The sequence below is a fragment of the Delphinapterus leucas genome, chromosome 8 (genome assembly GCF_059928025.1).
Source record: "Delphinapterus leucas isolate spDelLeu-1000000601 "Yukka" chromosome 8, BTC_Dleu_Yukka2, whole genome shotgun sequence".
Taxonomy (NCBI): domain Eukaryota; kingdom Metazoa; phylum Chordata; class Mammalia; order Artiodactyla; family Monodontidae; genus Delphinapterus; species Delphinapterus leucas.
In genome coordinates this window covers 38,608,774-38,627,249 of record NC_143136.1, presented here as the reverse complement: position 1 = coordinate 38,627,249, position 18,476 = coordinate 38,608,774, and the positions used below count along the sequence as shown (strand labels likewise).

The following is an 18,476-nucleotide window of genomic DNA, read 5'->3' as shown; positions in this document are numbered from 1 at the left end:
CAGCTACATCACCCTGATTCCCTGAGCCCAGCAACTAGGGCTGGGCTGTTCCCAACGTCATCAGAACATGAAGTCTTTGATGTGGACTGAAGATTTTGGACCTGAGTTTATCCTTTTATGAACTCTTTGATATCAATATAGAACCACCCCATCTTTTTTGTCCCTTTCCCCATTTTCCCCCCAATAAATTTATATTAATGTGTTGTATGATAGGAGATGCTGTTGCATGATACTTGGCTATTGTTTTAAGTAAATTTTATCAAAAAGCATTTAATGAGGTACTAGATGATTTGGCAACTAAATGATATGATACTTTATTTCAGTGAAATGTCCTAGTCTAACATCTAGTAGATATTCCCTGGAAATACGATCACCTGAAAAGTGGTAAAAACTCTCCCACTGTCTAGTAAACATATACCCTTCTGTGCTGGGTAATTACTAGCACACCTTTTATAAGACCATATCTCTATTGGTATATAAGATATCTCAGAGGTTGTATTTGCAGCTTCCTTGGACATTTACAAAGAAGTTTATTCAACTCTGTTCCAGGAGATTATGCCTGACCAATGTAGCTCTCCCTTACTATAGTAAGCAATAAATTCAGCTTTATCTTCTCATTTCAGATTAAGTAATCCAGATTTAAAGTATGTAAACAGCTGGCATAATACCTGGCTTAATTGATGCTCAAGTAATGGTAGCTGCTGGTAATAGTATTAGGACCTAAATCAAGTGAGCAATTATAAAATTAGAATATCAAATGTAAGACTCTCAGAGGTTGGTGAGCCCACCACTCAATATCTAATTTTAAAAAAAAAACAGCTGGGGACTTCCCAGGTGGCGCAGTGTTTAAGAATCCACCTGCCAATGCAGGGGACATGGGTTCAATCCCTGGTCCAGGAAGATCCCACATGCTGCAGAGCAACTAAGCCCATGTGCCACAACTACTGAAGCCTGCGCTCTAGGGCCTGCGTGCTGCAACTACTGAGCCCGCATGCTGCAACTACTGAAGCCCGCGCGCCTAGAGCCCATGCTCCGCAACAAGAGAAGCCACCACAATGAGAAGCCCACGCACTGCAACAAAGAGTAGCCCCTGCTCTCCGCAACCAGAGAAAGCCCACACGCAGCAACGAATACCCAATGCAGCCCAAAATAAATAAATATAATAAAATAGAACAAAATACTAAAAAATAAAAAAACACAGCTGAATTTATTGCTTACTGTGGTAGGGGAGAGAGAAGTTAGTCAGACAGTGGCCTCCCTGATCAGAGCAAACTGCTGATCTTATATAGGGTTTTGAGGAAGCATGGAGTTCAAGCATTGGAAGAGTTTCAGAGGTTTAAGTAGGTTGACATCAACTGTAGATGTGTAGTACTTGAGTGAGACTATTGTTGATTAATTGACATTCAGAGGCAAGTTTCCTGGAGGGCGTCCATTTCTGTGTCTGACTTTCAAGAGTGAGGGACCCACTGATTGGCAGGCTGGTAAAAGCCTCCTTAGGTTGTCTAACTCCTATAGTATTTATCCCTTTGGAGGTAAGGAGGTATTGTCAATTTGATGGTATTGGGGAGTCAGAATCTTGAAACAGCCTAATAAGAGCCCCATAGAACAATTAACCTTGGTCCTGGGGTGGCACTGAAAACCTTGGTCCTGAATTATGCATAGGAACAAAGATCCCAATTGCTGCACAGGAGAGATGATCAATCTTAATGGGTTGCAAATGAGTGTTGTCGCGACAGTCACATGCCAAGAATATTTATGTCCTCATCCAGAACAAGAGGAGAATTATAGAGTTAGATTGGTGATCAGTTCTAGTCAAGATTATAGTTAAAACTGCCTGTTTAGTGTGATGATTTGTTAAATTATTTCTGTGATACTTTAGAAGTGTTTCTATAGTACGTTTAGAGTGTCTATCATATATACTAGCTTCTATTGTGACCCTCTACTTTCATTTGAAATCACAAAAAAACAGACAAAATATGAAACAATGGTTTTTAAGAGACTGGACATCAAGCAACAAAGCACTCTCATCCCTGAGAGAAAGGGAACAAGTGAGGTGAGCCCTATTGTTGCCTCAACTTACAGCCTTGAGGGAGTTCAGGCTATGATGCAAGGAGTGGAAATTAGGATGGGTTCCCTGGGTTAAGGAACGAGAATTGAGAGTCCAGGGAGACACAGGCTGCAAGCGTTCCAGGACAGAGTATGGGAGAGGAGACAGCTGCACAGAGGGAGCATCTCAGAGATGTCCACAAGGTCCTCTCTGAGTATTGAGCTGAGTACTGGTTAGCACATGCCTTTGAGGAATCTACCTAAGGCTGGAAAAAAAACCATCCAAAAGGGTTAGAAGTGACAGTGCCCAGCATGCACGTGCATGCACACGTACACGCACACACACACACACACACACATACAGTACCAGTTCTCACCAGCCAGAATTGGAAACCTCGTGACTTACGGGCACTGGGTAGTATACAACAGGGCCCCTTGCCTCAGTAGTAGTGAATAGTGAGCCCTGGAGTCAACACAGCTCTGCTCCTAACAAATCTTAACAGCATGGCTCCAAATGACCCATTTCCAAGTAACTGTGTTCCAAAACAGAGCTTAAGAATATTTAGAAAAATACAAAAAAATGGTACCCATCAAGGTAGAATCACGATTTCTGGCAAAATTATCAGGCACGCAAAGAAGCAGGAACATAATGAGAAAATCAAAATTGACCCAGAACTAACACAAATATTAGAGTTGACAGACAAGGACATTAAAACAATTATTGTAACTATTCTGTATATTCAAAGAATATTATAACAGTAGATGGTAATATGGGAAAAAGAAAGTGGCAATCGTTTATAATTGTTTAGTTAACTAGTAGGAAAATGATGAGTGATTTCCTTTAGCAATAGAGATTTACTGCATGTGGTAACAACAGATTTAAAGGTGAGCCTAACACAAGATCTGAAGATCCTTTGACTAATTTCTTGAAGACTGTAATTGTTCTGAAGCAAGGAGACTAAGCCATGGCTTCTACTGATTTAAGGGACAGGCAGTGCCATGTTTTTAACACCCCTAGAGCACGGCCTAACCTTTTCATGTCAGTACAAAAAGATTTATGAAAATGTAGGAAGAATCAATCTGAACTCTAATTGACTTTGTTCCAGTTAGCCTGTCTGTAAAGTCTTTTACCCTTGGGGATTCTGAGACCATAGCTATTTCTTTGGTAATTTTTTTCATCAGCTTTATTGAGGTATAACTAACATTAAATTATAAGATATTTAAAGTATACATTGTAATAATTTGATATTCACTGTGAAAGATTCTTCTCATCTTGCTAATTAACACATCCATCACCTCACATCTTTTAAAAAAAAATTTGGTGACAGCATTTAGTTTCTACTCTGTTAGTAAATTTTAGTTATACAAGACTATTTTCAACCACAATCATCATGTTATACGTTATCTTATAACTGAAAGTTTGTACCCTTTTCCCAACTGCTTCCTATTTCCTCTACCTCCCAACCCCTGGAAATCACTTTTCTAATCTCTGTTTCTATGAGTTTGACCTTTTTTGGGGGGATTCCACATGTAAGTATCTTTGGTAATTCCTTGAGTCATTTCTTTAGGCTAGCGTAGGTATTCTAATGTCACATCAGCTAAAATCTGATAACGTGAAAGGGCTGCAGTATATTTTCTCTGGAAGTAGATCCTGCCTATTAAATCTGTAGGTGCCACAAAGAATAAAGGAATATTTCTCCAACAGAGATCCCAAAGTATCAGATATGGGTTGAGACTTATTGTAAATTCTCAGTTTTTAGAGTGGCTCTAGTAGACCAAATCAAAAGTTTATTTCTTCTCAAGCTTCTATGATTACTATACATTTTCAAATTCTTCATCATCTTTTATCATGTCAGTCGTTTTTACATTAAGACAAAATTCTTCTCTCTCTCTCTCACTGTAAGTCATTTTGCTTTTTAGACAACTTCAAAACTCCTCTGAGGATCTGATGTTCCAGAGTAGCAGGATTAAGGGTAGAGAACACTAACATCCACAAGAATGCTATATTGTTCCACTTGGGAGTTTAGAGAAAGGACGAGGAACTGTTGTGGACTCAGGTCTCCCTCAGAGCGGCCATGATGAGACAGATTTTGGACTGTCCTTCAGCTTCTTAGCCAGTATTGAACCATTGTTATTTCAGTGCTCCTTTCACTTGCACTATTCTCCTGGCTTCTTTACCTACAGGCTTCCAATTCTTAACAGAAGACCTTTTGGTCTAGTTTTTATCTCAGGGGTCAATTTTATCTAGAGAGCCATAGTTTGTTTACTCTCTAAGCCTCTCTAAAAACACCTGGCCACATATTATATATTTTCTAAAAATAGTTTCACATTTTAATTTTTCTTCTTAAGTTCCCTAGTTTATATTTGAGCCTGTTAACAAAAAGGGAGGACTAGTCCTCCTTTACTTCAGCTGTGGGGTCTACCCCAGAATACTTTCGAAAAAAAGAGATTTTCTAAGAAATTTGACTACTTGATAATATTTGACATCTCTCCTCTCAAGAGTGTTTATTCTGTGCTTTTGTCTCTGGTGATCTCTCACTTCATTGAGCAAGGTGGCTCTGTGGTGGCACCACACTATAATATTTTCTCCACCTTGGATTTCCTTGGGCAATAGGGACTCTGTAAACCATTTGCTAATGTAATCCCTTTTCTAAATGGTCAGAAACGATGAACAATATATAGAAGACTAAAACAGACTGGAATATTTCCTGATTACCAACCCCAGCAGAGTGTTTTTCTTTTCTTATATAGTTCTAATAAGAGATCAGGATTGAGTCTCATTGGAAGGATTGGTTCAACGCCACCTTCAACCAATCACTGTGAATTGAAAGATGAATTATATACTGACTGGTTAGGTCTCAATGTGAGATGTGTCTATCTCTGCAACTGAGGGTGGTCCCCAAAGGAAATCTAAGTGATATTTCCAGAAGAAAGGGGAAATGGAGGTGGACCAAATCAAAACCACAGATGTCAAAAGTTTGTAAGTGGAGAAAATACACCAAGGTCACTAGTGAACTTCATTTACACTACAGCCAGAGAGCTTTGAGTAGCAGATAGGGTCCTCATACTGACACTCGTTTTCCTCCAGAGCACTAAGGGACAGCCACGAGCTGTCATGTTCTTCCTGAAGCTTTTAAAACTATTTCGTTAGTAACCTGTGTATAGGGGCTTTCATGTAACTAAAGACGTGGCAGCTACTTAACTGTCTGCCTCCTAATATTCCCTTCACAAGCAATGTGAAACAAGAAAGAAAAAGTAAATTCTACACAAAACCATACTCTATATAACTCAAAGGCAGATAATGTCAAATCTTCAAAATAATTAAGTAAAATGAGGAGGAAAAAAAATCACCAAATCCCCATGCGTGGCTCTCTCACACTTCTGCCCCACTTCCCTCCATAAAAGGCTCTGGCAGACAAAGGTAGACCAGAATAACTGCAGTGAAGACAGAAAAAGGAAACTAGGGAAGGAGTCTGAGGTTGATCTGGAACTGCCACCACAAAGACTAAATGCACCTTAAATCTGGAAATACTAAAAAGTGTCCAGGCAGATCAGAACATGAACTACAGGAAAGGAACTTCAAAGTACATACATGATTTAAAAGGTACAGGCATGATTTAAGGGGGCAGTCATCAAAATGCATAGATTCTGGAGGAGTAAAAAAGGCAAAAGGGAGAAGCCCTCTTTTGAAATTGTTAAGGGGAAAGAGAAAAAAGGAAAATTTTAGGGCCAGTAAGAAAAAAGAGAAGCATAAAATACCATACCTGTGAACAAGAGGAAAGTTAAGTCCGTACAGAGCTACTGCAGAAAGTCAGGAAGTGAAATTCCCTACATTTCAACTGAGGAAAATTTCCAATAAGCATTCGTGAAGGAGGACACGAAAAGTGAACATTCCAAACAAATGTATTTCAGACAAACTTTTGAGGACACGATAAACCACTGGGAAACAAATTCAAAAACTGAGACCAGAAATGGACAAAAATCAGAAGTAAAAGGGAAGTTGTTTAAACTCAGGAAAGAAATGGAAGAAAAAGACAAAATTGTCTCAGAAATGAGGAATAAGTTACAAGATGCTCAAGGGAGAACAGATTCAGATGAAAATAACAGTCATTGAAGAAAGGCAGGAGAACAACCAAGAAAATGAAAATTGTATAAAGAAGTTCAGAGAAAATGTAAATGGAATGGAAAATAGGCAAAGAAGGAATAATAATCGTGTTATTGGAGGCCCTGAGGAAGAAAAAACAGTAGAATAGAAGAAATATTTTAACCTACAGCCCAAGCACACTTTCCAAAAATAGAAAAAATAAATGTATACCTGAATCTACATTAATAAGGATGCTGCGGGTACCCTGGGAAAACTGATCAACTTTGAGATATATTCTAATAAAACTATTAGATTTCAAAGACAAAATGTTATCAAAGTCTACAGGCAAAAAGATCAAATAACTTAAAAGGCAAAAGAAACTGGCAATAGACATTTAAAAACAAACACACCAAGCAAAGCAACAGTGCAGCAGTGTGGTAGGCAGAATTCTAAGGCCCTGAGATTTCCTACACTCTGATATGCATGCCTACACCATCCCTGGGACTGTGAAAATGGTGATTTTACTCATGATTCAATTATATGTTACAACTGACTTTAAGAAAGTCCTGGTCTAATCACGTGAGTCTTTTAAAAACTGTTTTCCCCACCTGGTTACAGAAGGGGAAGTCAGAGATTTGAAGCACAAGATTTCACGTGCCCTTGCTGGCTTGAAGATGGAGAAGGACACGTGGCAAAGAATGCAGGTGTCCTCTAGGAGCTGAGAGCAGCCCCCGGCTGAAAATCAGCAAGGAAATGTTGACCTCACTCCTAAAACTGCAAAAAAAAACTGAATTCTGCCAACAACCAGGTTGAGCTTCAAAGCAAATTCTTCCCTAGACGTCCAGAGAGAAGCACAGCCTTGCTGATACCTTGCTTTCAGCCTGTGAAACCCTGAGTGAGACTCTACCCTCGCTGTGTCTGTATTCCTGATGCACAGAAACTATGAAATAATGAGTGTGTATTATTTTAAGGGTTTAAGGTAGCAGCAATAAAAAGTTAATACAAGTAGCGTTTTTTTTAAAACTCTAAGAATGTGTTAAAAAAAAAAACTCAAAGAATGTGTGTGAACCAAGGATTTTATATCCAGCAACACTGTCCTTCAAATAGCAAGACTAAGAAAATTGGTTAGAAACATATAAAAACTTAGAGAATTCTGTACCCATCAGCCCTTCTTAAGAAATTTGCAAGAGCAGAGGTCAGCAAACTTTTTCTGTAAAGGGCCTGATGGTAGATATTATGGGCTTTGAGGGTCATATATGGTTTCTGTCACTCATTATTCTTTGGTTTGTGTGTGTGTTTTATACAACCCTTTAAAAATAAGGAGAAAAATTCTTAGCTCATAAACCATATAAAAATGGGCTATGGGCCATATTTGGCCTGTGGGCCTTATTTGAACAACCTCTGTATTAAGGATGAGCCTCATCCAACCAGTGATAACTGGGAAAATTTCAGGCAAAGGACTGATGGTGTGAGCATTTAAAAATATATAAAGCAGGGCTTCCCTGGTGGCGCAGTGGTTGAGAGTCCGCCTGCCGATGCAGGGGACACGGGTTCGTGCCCCGGTCCGGGAAGATCCCACATGCCGTGGAGCGGCTGGGCCCATGAGCCATGGCCGCTGAGCCTGCGTGTCCGGAGCCTGTGCTCTGCAACGGGAGAGGCCACAACAGTGAGAGGCCTGTGTACCACACACACACACACACACACACACAAAAATATATATATATATAAAGCAATATATGAAGCAAAGGTCAGAATGACAATGGAAAACTGATGTACAAATGTTACATATTATGACAAAGCAGAAATGCAACTACAAAAATGGCAAGAAGGAAATACAAAAATCGAATAATACTATTGCTATGTAGGCCACAGGAGGGTATTAAAGGATAAACAAAAACTTGATAAACCAGATAGCCAAAGGTTAAATAAGGAAACTGGACTAACAGCTTTTTAAAAAGTACAAGCAAGGGAAGCAGTTCAAGACGATGATGTAAGAAGATTCTGGACCCACCTCCTCCTACGGACACACTGAATCTACAGCTATATATGGGACAATTTCCTCTGAAAACTAGCTGAGCATCTCCTTTACATGGGGAAAATGAGCAAAAGGCCACATCAAAGCGGTAGGAGAGGCTGAGATCCAATTTCCTCACAAACCCCATCCCTGGCATGGCAATCCACAATCAGGAGGAAACTTATAAACCCAGAGCTGCTCCCTGAGGAGTGACGGGTTTGTACCCCCAAAAAGGCACCCCAACTTTTAAGATTTGCACATGAGAGACAAGCCTCCAAAACATCTGGCTTTGAAATCCAACAGGGCTCATGTCCATGAGACCCAAAGGGCTGCAGCAATCTGAGAAATGGCCCTTGAAGGGCTTGCATGAACTCACTCACCACAGGGCCCAGCACAGAAGCAGCCATTTGAAAAGCACTTCAACTTTACAAGAGATTCAACTGCCAATCTTAAAGCATCCACCAGAAGGTGGGATGTGCTGCAATACTCTCCAGGGACGGAGGATGGTGGGCACCATTTGCACGCTCTCCCTCTGCATTGCTAAAGCCAGTGGGTGCCTTTTTTTCTCACCCCTTGGCAGGTGTCATCTCTACCCTCCAACCAGGGAGTGCCAACCTCACTAAAACTTTAATTTTGCTAAACCTAGAGGTACCATCTTTTCTCCCCACTCTAGACCTTTGTTTTCTCTTCGCTCTCTCTCTCTCTACTGTGCTCCAGAGTGTCAGTGTCTCCCAGAGGGGAGGTTTTATATGCATCTGGTGCCTGGTTTTTGTGGGTGCCGCCCACAGGATGCCCCTTGATCACTTGGCTCTGGAGGCCTGGGGGCTTACATTCCTGGGTGCCAGAGGACTGTAACAATCAGAGACAGTTCTTGGCAGACTACTACCGCCAGGGCACTGCAAAGATAGGCTACTGAAACATACTCACAGTGTTTCTGAGAAAGACGTCTATTTGCTCGTCCAGGAGCTCTGACCTGAGCGGCAGGCTTTACTGGTCTGGCACATTTCTAGGAGGTGATCTTGGGTAAGAGAGGCTGGTGGGCACAATCTTTGTGCTCTCCCCCTGCTTCACTCCAGCTTTCTGGTATATTCCAGAAAGGAGCTTATACCACCCTTGTTTGGTGCCCCAATTTTTGCAGCTGCCACCAGGGAACACCTCTACATTTTCTGGCTCTGGTGGCTTACACTATGGGTCCCACAGAACTATAGCCAGGAGAAAGAATTCTTAAACAGCTACCACCCTTAGGGCACAGCAAGAGGCAAGGAGCTCAGGAGAGCCAGGAGCTCAATCTTCTTATGAAAGAGGCCTAAAAGTTTAGCATCACTGATGCAGCATAGGGGCAAGGCTTCTAATTAAAAACACACCAAGGGCTGACTGTAAACCTTTCTAGAGACTGCAGAGGGCAGGCACTACCTTCATGCTCTCCCTCCAGAGCATGTACTGGCACTCCAGAATGCCAGTATTGCTTGGGCAGGAGCTCTTACACATGACCAGTGCCCCAGTTTTTACCTCTGGTGCCCTGGTTTCTGTGGCTGCCACCCAGGAAACATCCCTTTATCACCTGGCTCTGGTAGCCACAGGGGCTCACATTCCTGGGTTCCACAGGACTGTAACAATAGAAGAGAGAATTCTTGGCAGACTGCCACCCCCAGGGCACTGCACAGACAGAAGACTGAAACACACCCTTGGTCTTCCTGTGAAAGAGGTATTTACTTGTCCTGGAGCTTTGGCCTAAGAGACAGGATTCAGGTATAGCATGCATTTAGAGGCATGTGGAGGTGCTCTCAAGAAATATGGGCAGGAGGACACCATCTACACTCTCTCCCTCTGCCTCACCCCCAGAAAAGGAACTTATACACTCCTCTGGAGCCTAGATTTTTGCAGCTGTTGCCCAGGGGACACCTCCAGATCACCTGGCTCTAGGGGCCAGCAGGACTTATGGCTTGCAGTTCCACAGGACTGTATATATTTGCATGCTTTAAAAGCTGCTGCCTGAAGGTCTGGCTTCTAGATCTGCCTGAATCAAGGTGCTGACTGAAATACCCCTCTTTGGAACACTGACAGGTCTTGGCACACCCTCAACTACTGGGAACTATTAAAAATAAAATAGGCCGTGTGGACAGTCACAAAGGATTGAGAGACAACAAAGAGCTGGGGCAGGGCTGAATGATAATGTTCATCTCCTACACAAGGTCACTCCTTCAAGACTGAGAGAGGTAGTTGTTTCATCTACTATATAGAAACCAACAAAGAGTCATGTAAAATGAAGAAATTGAGGAATATGTTCCAAATAAAGGAAGAAGATAAAACCTATGAAACAGAGATAAGTAATTTAGCTGATAAAGAGTTCAATAATGGTCATAAAAATGCTCACCAAACTGGGGAGAAAAATGGATGAACCTAGTGAGAACTTTAATAAAGAGAGGAAGAATATAAGAAAGTACCAAATAGAAGTCACAGAACTGAAGAACACAGTACCAGAACTGAAAAATATACTAAAGGGGTTCAACAGCAGAGTAGATGAAGCAGAAGAAAGGATCAGTCAACGCAAAGGCCAGGCAGTGGAACTCACCCAATCAGAGCAGCAAAAAGAAAAAGAATGAAAAAAAGTTAAGATAGCCTAAGCGACTTATGGGACATCAAGCATATTAACATTCATATTAAAGGGGTCCCAGAAGGAGAAGAGAGAGAAAAAAGGGCAGGAAACTTATTTGCAGAAATAATGGCTTAAAACTTCCCTAACATGGGGAAGGATATAGATATCCAGATCCAGAAAGCCTAGGGAGTTCCAAAAAAGATGAACCCAAAGAGATCCACACTGAAACACATTACAATTAAAATTTCAAAAGTGAAAGACAATGAAAAAATCTTTAAAACAGCAAGAGAAAAACAGTCTGTTACATACAAGGGAACCCTCCCATAAGACTCTGAACAGATTTTTCAGCAGAAACTTCACAGGCTAGAAGGTAGTGACACAATATATTTAAAGTGCTAAAAGAAAAAAAATGTTCCAACCAAGAATACTTAACCTGGAAAAATTATTATTCAGAATTGAAGGAGAGATGAAGAGTTTTCCAAGCAAGCAAAAACTAAAGGAATCCATTACCATGAAGCCAGCCTTAAAAGAAATGCTTACTGACAATGAACCTTTGAAAGTATTTGCCAGTCAAAAAAAAAAAGAAAGGTTAAAGGGATTTCTTTAAGCTGAAAAGGAAGGGCACCAATTAGTAACAGAAAAACATATGAAAGTATAAATATCACTGGTAAATGTAGTGGATCATTCAGTTATAAAACTAAAAAGAAAAAAGTAGTAAAAATAACTATAATTAGTTAAGGGATACATAAGATTAAAAGATGTAAAATGTGACATCAAAAATATAAAACTTTGGGGGTGCATAAAAAGGTAGAACTTCAAAATATGTTCAAACTTGTTCTCAATTTATTGACTATTACAAGTTGTTATATATAAGCCTCATGGTAGCCACAAAGCAAAAACCTATGGTAGATACACAAAAGATAATGAGAAAGGAATCTAATTATACCACTAAAGGAAGTCACCAATCCACAAAGGAAGAGATCAAGAGAAGAAAGGAACAGAGAAGTACAAAACAGCCAGAAAACAATTAACAAAATGGCAATAAATACATATCTATCAATAATTACTTTAAATGTAAATGAACTAAATTTTCCAATCAAAAGACAAAGAGTGGCTAAATGGATTAAAAAAACACAAAAACTAAGACCCATCTATGCTGCTCACAAGACACTCCATCTGTAAGAACACAGACTGAAGGTGAAGGGATAAAAAAAGTTATTCCATGCAACAGAAACGAAAAGAAAGCTGAGTTACCTATACTTATATCAGACAAAATATTATAGTCTTTAAAACAAAGACTGTAATAAGAGACAAAGAAGGAGATAATGATAAAGGGGTCAGTCCAGCAAAAGGATATACCAGGTATAAATATTTAGGTTCTCAACATAACAGCCACCTAAATATATACAGCAAATATTAACAGACTAAAAAGAAGGAGAAATAGACAGCAATACAATAATAGCAGGGGACTACAATACTTCACCTACATCAATGTATAGATCATCCAGACAGAAAAATAAATAAGGAAACATAGACCTTAAATGACACATTAGATCAAATAGATTTAACAGATACACACAAAACATTCCATCCAAAAGCAGCAGAATACACCTTCTTCTCAAGGGCACTTGGAATACTCTCTAGGATAGATCATATGTTAGGCCACAAAACAAGTCTTAATAAATTTAAGAAGACTGAAATCATATCAAGCATCTTTTCTAACAACAGTGGTACAAAAGTAGAAATTAATTACGAGAAGAAAACTGGAAAACTCACATATATGTGGAGAATAAACAACATGCTACGGAACAACCAGTGGGTCAAAGAAGGAATCACAAGAGAAATAAAAAATAACTAAGACAAATGAAAATGGGAATAAAACACACCAAAATTTATGGAATACAGCAAAAGCAGTTCTAAGAAGGAAGTTTATAGCAATAAACACCTACCTCAAGACATGAGAAAAATCACAAATAAACAACCTAACACTACACCTCGAGGAATTAGGAAAAGAAAAAAATGAAGCCCAAGTTAGTAGAAGGAAAGAAATAAAGAACAGAGCAGAAATGAATGAAATAGAGACTAAAAAGACAGCATAAAAGATTAATGAAACTAAGAGATGGTTCTTTGAAAAGATAAACAAAACTGACAAATTTTAAGCTAGACCCACCAAGAAAAAAAAGAGATACCACAGAAATACAAAAGATCATAACAGGCTACGATGAAGAATTACACACCAACAAATTTGACAACCTAGAATAAATTCTTAGAAATATACAACTCTTGGGCCTTCCCTGGTGGCGCAGTGGTTGAGAGTCCGCCTGCCGATGCAGGGGACGCGGGTTCGTGCCCCAGTCCGGGAAGATCCCATATGCCGCGGAGCGGCTGGGCCCGTGAGCCATGGCCGCTGAGCCTGCGCGTCCAGAGCCTGTGCTCCGCAACGGGAGAGGCCACAGCAGTGAGAGGCCCGCGTAACGCAAAAAAAAAAAACCAAAAAAAAAAAAACCAAAAAAAAAAAAAACAAAAAAAAAAGAAATATACAACTCTTGATACTGAATCATGAAAAATAGAAAATCTGAATACACTGAAGAATAAGGAGATTGAATCAGTAATCAAAACCCTCCCAACAAAATAAAGTCCAGGACCAGATGGCCTCACTGGTGAATTCTACCAAACATTCAAAGAATAATTAATACCAATCCTTGTCAAACTCTCCCAAAAATTACAAGAGGAAGGCACACTTCCAATACTCATTTTATGAGTCAAGCATTACCCTGATACCAAACTAGACAAGGATACCATAAGAAAACTACAAGCCAATATCCCTGATGAATAGAGGTGCAAAAATCCTTACCAAAATATTAGCAGTGATCAGAAGAAAATTCATAGCACTAAACATTTTTATCAATGAATTTAAAATTTTTGAATGAATTTAAAAATGAAAAACTGAAAACCAATAAATCAAGTTTCAAGCTCATAGAAACTAGTGAAAGAACAAAGTAAACCAAAAGAAAATACAAAGAAGGGAATAAAGATAAAAGCAGAAATTGATGATAGAAAATTTAAAAAATAGATCTAGTAAATAAATTAAAATCCTATTTTAAAAAATTAACAAAATAGACAAAACCACTAGTTAATCTGATCATTAAAAAGGGAAAAGGCATAAATACTGAAAAATGACAAGGTAGAAATAACCATTGAAACAGAAGAAATTTTAAGTCATGAGAGACTACTTTGCACATCTTGCTGCAAATAAATTTGAAAACTTAGATGAAAGGGATAATTTCCTAGGGAAATACAGATGATCAAAATCGATGCCCTTTATTATAGAAAGCTTAAACAGACTAATTTCTGTAGAAGAAATAGAGAAAGTTATTAAGAAATTACCTAACATAAATGTGGAATTCTACCAAACCTTCAAAGTCTGGTACCCAAATGCTTCATCATTATTCCAGAGCATTAAAATGAAGGAAAACTTCCTAATACCTTTTTTAAGGCAAGTATAACATTGATACCTATACCTGATAAAGATGATAAAAAAAAAACTACAGAGCAATATCACTCATGAATATTCATGCAAAAATACTAAAGAATCTGCAAACAGAATTCAACACCATACCAAGAAAACAATATACTATAATCAAGGGGGATGTATTCTAGGAATGCAAGGTTGGTTCAATATTAGGATATCTGTTAATATCATACACCATATTAAAAACCAAAAGGGAAAAATATTAAAAATCTATGGGAAAAATCAATTATTTTCATAGATGCTGAAAAAGCCTACAATAAAAATCAACATCCATTGAAGATAAAAATACTCAAGAAAATAGGAATTGAGAGTTTTTAACAAGAGCAAATATATATAAAAATACAGATTTCACTTTATCTATAATATATATGTTTATAAAATATATTATATAAAATTATATATACATATATATATGTGTGTGTATATATACACATAGGTGATCCTTAAACAATATGGGTTTGAACTGCACAGGTCCAGTTGCACGCAAATATTTTCAATAAATATAGCACCTGTATTTTCATTTTACAAAACCTTAAATTAACTAAGTGTGGGGAAAAGTTTGTGTTCAATTAGAGATCACAATATGTGGAATCAAAAAAACTAGGATTTGAGTCCTGATTCTATACAAACGGTTTTACCTTCCTGCCCTTGAGTGAGGCATCTATCAATTCCTTTGTCTTTGAGGCAGAGATAGCAGCACATGGATTTTCTAATGCAGTGGGGTGGGGTTAGGGGGAACAGTCAACTGCACAAATTACATATATATATATACACACACACACACACACACACACACACACACTCCCCAGGCCAACCTTAACATGGAACCACTCAGAGAAAGGAATTCTGGAAAATGTAGTTCCAGCGTAATTAGATTGACACAGTTCAAACCGCACATTCTGACCAGCAATGAGTATAGGTGACCTGTAGGGGAGCTGGTCACATTCTATTTCTTGATTTGGGTTGTGATTTCATGGTTGTGTTCACTTTGAAATAATTCACTGGCCCCTACACTTATGATCTGAGCCCTTTTCCCTAAGTATATTATACTTTCACTAAATAAGCCATTTTTAAAAAGAAAATAAATGTGTTATCAAGTTATAAATATTAAAATAATTTGGTACTAGCTCAGAAATAGACAAACAGTTCAGTGGAATAAAAGAGAAGACATACAGATGGCCAAAAAGCACATGAAAAGATGCTTAACATCACTAATTATTAGAGAAATGAAAATCAAAACCACAATGAGGTATCAGCTCACATTGGTCAGAATGGCCATCATCAAAACGTCTACAAACAACAAATGCTGGAGAGGGTGTGGAGAAAGGGAACCTTCCTACACTGTGAGTGGGAAGGTAAATTGGTACAACCACTATGGAGAACAGTATGGAGGTTCTTTAAAAAACTAAAAACAGAACTACCATATGATCCAGCAATCCCACTCCTGGGCAGATATCCAGAGAAAACCATAATTTGAAAAAATACGTGTACCCCAATGTTCATTGCAGTACTATTTACAAGACATGGAAGCAACCTAAATGTCCATCGACAGAGGAATGGATAAAGATGTGGTACATATATACAACAATGGAATATTACTCAGGCATAAAAAAGAATGAAATAATGCCATTTGCAGCAACATGGACAGACCTGGAGATTATTATACTAAGTGAAGTAAGTCAGACAGAGAAAGACAAATATTATATGATGTCACTTATATGTGGAATCTAAAAAGATGATACAAATGAACTTATTTACAAAACAGAAACAGACTTAACAGACTTTGAAAACCAACTTATGATTTCCAAAGGGAACATGTGGAGGGGAGAGATAATTTAGAAAGTTGGGATTAACATATACACACTACTATATATAAAATAATCAACAAGGACCTACTGTATGGCACAGGGAACTCTACTCAGTATTCTGTAATAACCTATATGGGAAAAGAATCTAAAAAACAATGGATATATGTATAACTGAACCACTTTGCTGCACACCTGAAACTAACACAGCATTGTACATCAACTATACCCCAATATAAAATAAAAATTAAGTTCAAAAAAAGAAAATAAATGTGTTGTAAAGTTATAATCATTAAAATAATTTGGTACTGGCTCAGAAACAAACAGTTCAATGGAACAAAACAGAAAGTCCAGAAATAGTCACCATTTGAATTTGCTATGTAATTAAGATGGTGTGAATAAAGAGTTAACAAAACCCTTTCTCCTTTTCCAAAAGGAAAAGACCTTGGATTCACCTTCTCCCAGCATTATTTGCCTGGAAACCTAATAGGGTAGGGTGTCAGCTGTGTTACCAGGCAGCATTGCTTATAGTAAAAATGACCCCCTAATGAGTAAATTGCACCTAGACTGGGAGGCTTATAACGCCTGGTGGGAAGCAGGGCCCTGGGGCTTCACTATGAGGTTCACTCTGTGAGCGAGTGCATACTTCCATGCAGGGCCCTGGAAGTGATGTTCATGAGCTTTTACAAACAATACTGGTTCCTATGGTGGTCTTGGTTCTTGTGTGGCTTTGTTCCGTTATACCTGTGCTGCTCCTTGGAGGCCAAAAGTCTAGTTCCTGGACTCTGTAAGGACCCCTGGTGATGACACATCTGATGCTGTTCTGCTGACATGCTGTAATTCCTGTCCTGTATCCTTCTATAGATCTAAATGAGGCTGATGCCAGGTGTGGCCTATTGGTCTTGTGACTGAGTGTCCCACTGGACTGAGTCACTGTGCTAATCAAGCAGAGTGGACATTGCAGGTGGCATTTCAAAACAGTGGTAAAAAATTATTCAGTAAAGTCAATCGAGACACAGACTGGTTAGTCAGCCTTTTAGTTAAACAAGGGTGGGTTTCCACCTCACCCTACCTCAGTACCAGCCTTTATATTCAGATGGATTTTACACTTAAAGGGGAAGAACACCACATCTGGGTATATACTGAAAAGAATTGAAAGCAGGACCTTGAACAGAAATTTGTGCACCAATGTTCATTGCATTATTCACAATAGCAAAAGGTAGAAACAACCCAGATGCCTATCAATGGATGAATGGATAAATAAAACTTGGTATATAATAGAATGGAATATTATTCAGCCTTCAAAAGGAAGGAAATTCTGACACATACTATAACGTGAATGAACCTTGAAGACATTATGCTAAGTAAAATAAGCCAGTCACAAAGGACAAAACGGTATGATTCCACTTATATGAGTAGTCAAATTCAAGTTCATAGAGAGAAAGTAGAATGACAGTTACCAAGGGCTGGGGGAGAGAGAATAGAGAGCTCTCATTTAACGGGTACAGTGTTTCAGCTGAGAAAGATGTAAAAGTTCTGGAGATGATGGTGGTGATGGTTGCACAAAAATGTCCATGTACTTAATGCCACAGAACTATACGCTTAAAAATGGCTAAAATGGTAAATTTCATGTTATGTACATTTAACCACATTTTTAAAAGGTGGGGACAAAACCATAAAAGTACTAGATTATATGAGTGGAAAGTTTTGTCATCTTGTGGAGAGAAAGACATTTCTAAGAATGACACCCCAAACAGAAAACCTATAGGGAAAAAAAAAAGACTAGAGAGCTTCCCTGGTGGCGCAGTGGTTAACAATCTGCCTGCCAATGCAGGGGACACGGGTTTGATCCCTGGTCCAGGAAGATCCCACATGCCACAGAGCAGCTAAGCCCGTGCGCCACAACTACTGAGCCTGCGCTCTAGAGTCCGCGAGCCACAACTACTGAAACCTGTGCGCCTAGAGCCCATGCTCTGCAACAAGAGAAGCCACCGCAATGAGAAGCCCACGCACCGCAACAAAGAGTAGCCCCCGCTCGCCGCAACTAGAGAAAGCCCACGCACAGCAACAAAGACCCAACGCAACCAAAAATAAAATAAATTTAAAAAAAAACAACTTGAAAAAAGAGTCCTTTATTTTATAAACAAAATTAACAAGCCAACCACATACTCACTGAGTTTTCTCCTCCTCGTCTACCTGTGTCTTGCACCTGTGGCCCACCTGGTATGGCGATGAGGCCCCCACCTCCAGGCAGTCAGTTGGCACCCACACGGGTCCTGGCTTACAGATGGGATAGACCACTTTAGTCTGAACCTCACAGAAGATACACAAGGCCTCCTCACTGTCAGATGAGCAACTATGGCAAATGCGACAGGTTTCTTTCCCCCAAATCCTCCTGA

At 39.1% G+C, this 18,476-nt stretch overlaps 2 protein-coding genes across 4 annotated transcripts in view; one reads left to right on the top strand and one right to left on the bottom strand.

Annotated features, from left to right (window-relative positions):
• Positions 1 to 3,400, top strand: part of CCDC150 (coiled-coil domain containing 150) — an 88,653-nt gene extending 85,253 nt beyond the window's left edge. Inside the window, 1 exon segment of the mRNA XM_089916550.1 lies at positions 1 to 3,400. This exon segment is cut by the window's left edge and continues 149 nt beyond it. The gene's annotated coding sequence lies outside the window, so the exon portion shown is untranslated.
• Positions 1 to 18,476, bottom strand: part of GTF3C3 (general transcription factor IIIC subunit 3) — a 95,571-nt gene that overhangs the window by 30,016 nt on the left and 47,079 nt on the right. For 2 of the 3 annotated variants that reach the window (XR_016394070.1, XR_016394069.1), the window contains one exon: positions 1 to 18,472. This exon is cut by the window's left edge and continues 12,780 nt beyond it. The gene's annotated coding sequence lies outside the window, so the exon portion shown is untranslated. The remainder of the gene's footprint in view (positions 18,473 to 18,476) is intronic. The other variant, XR_016394067.1, reaches the window with a different exon arrangement.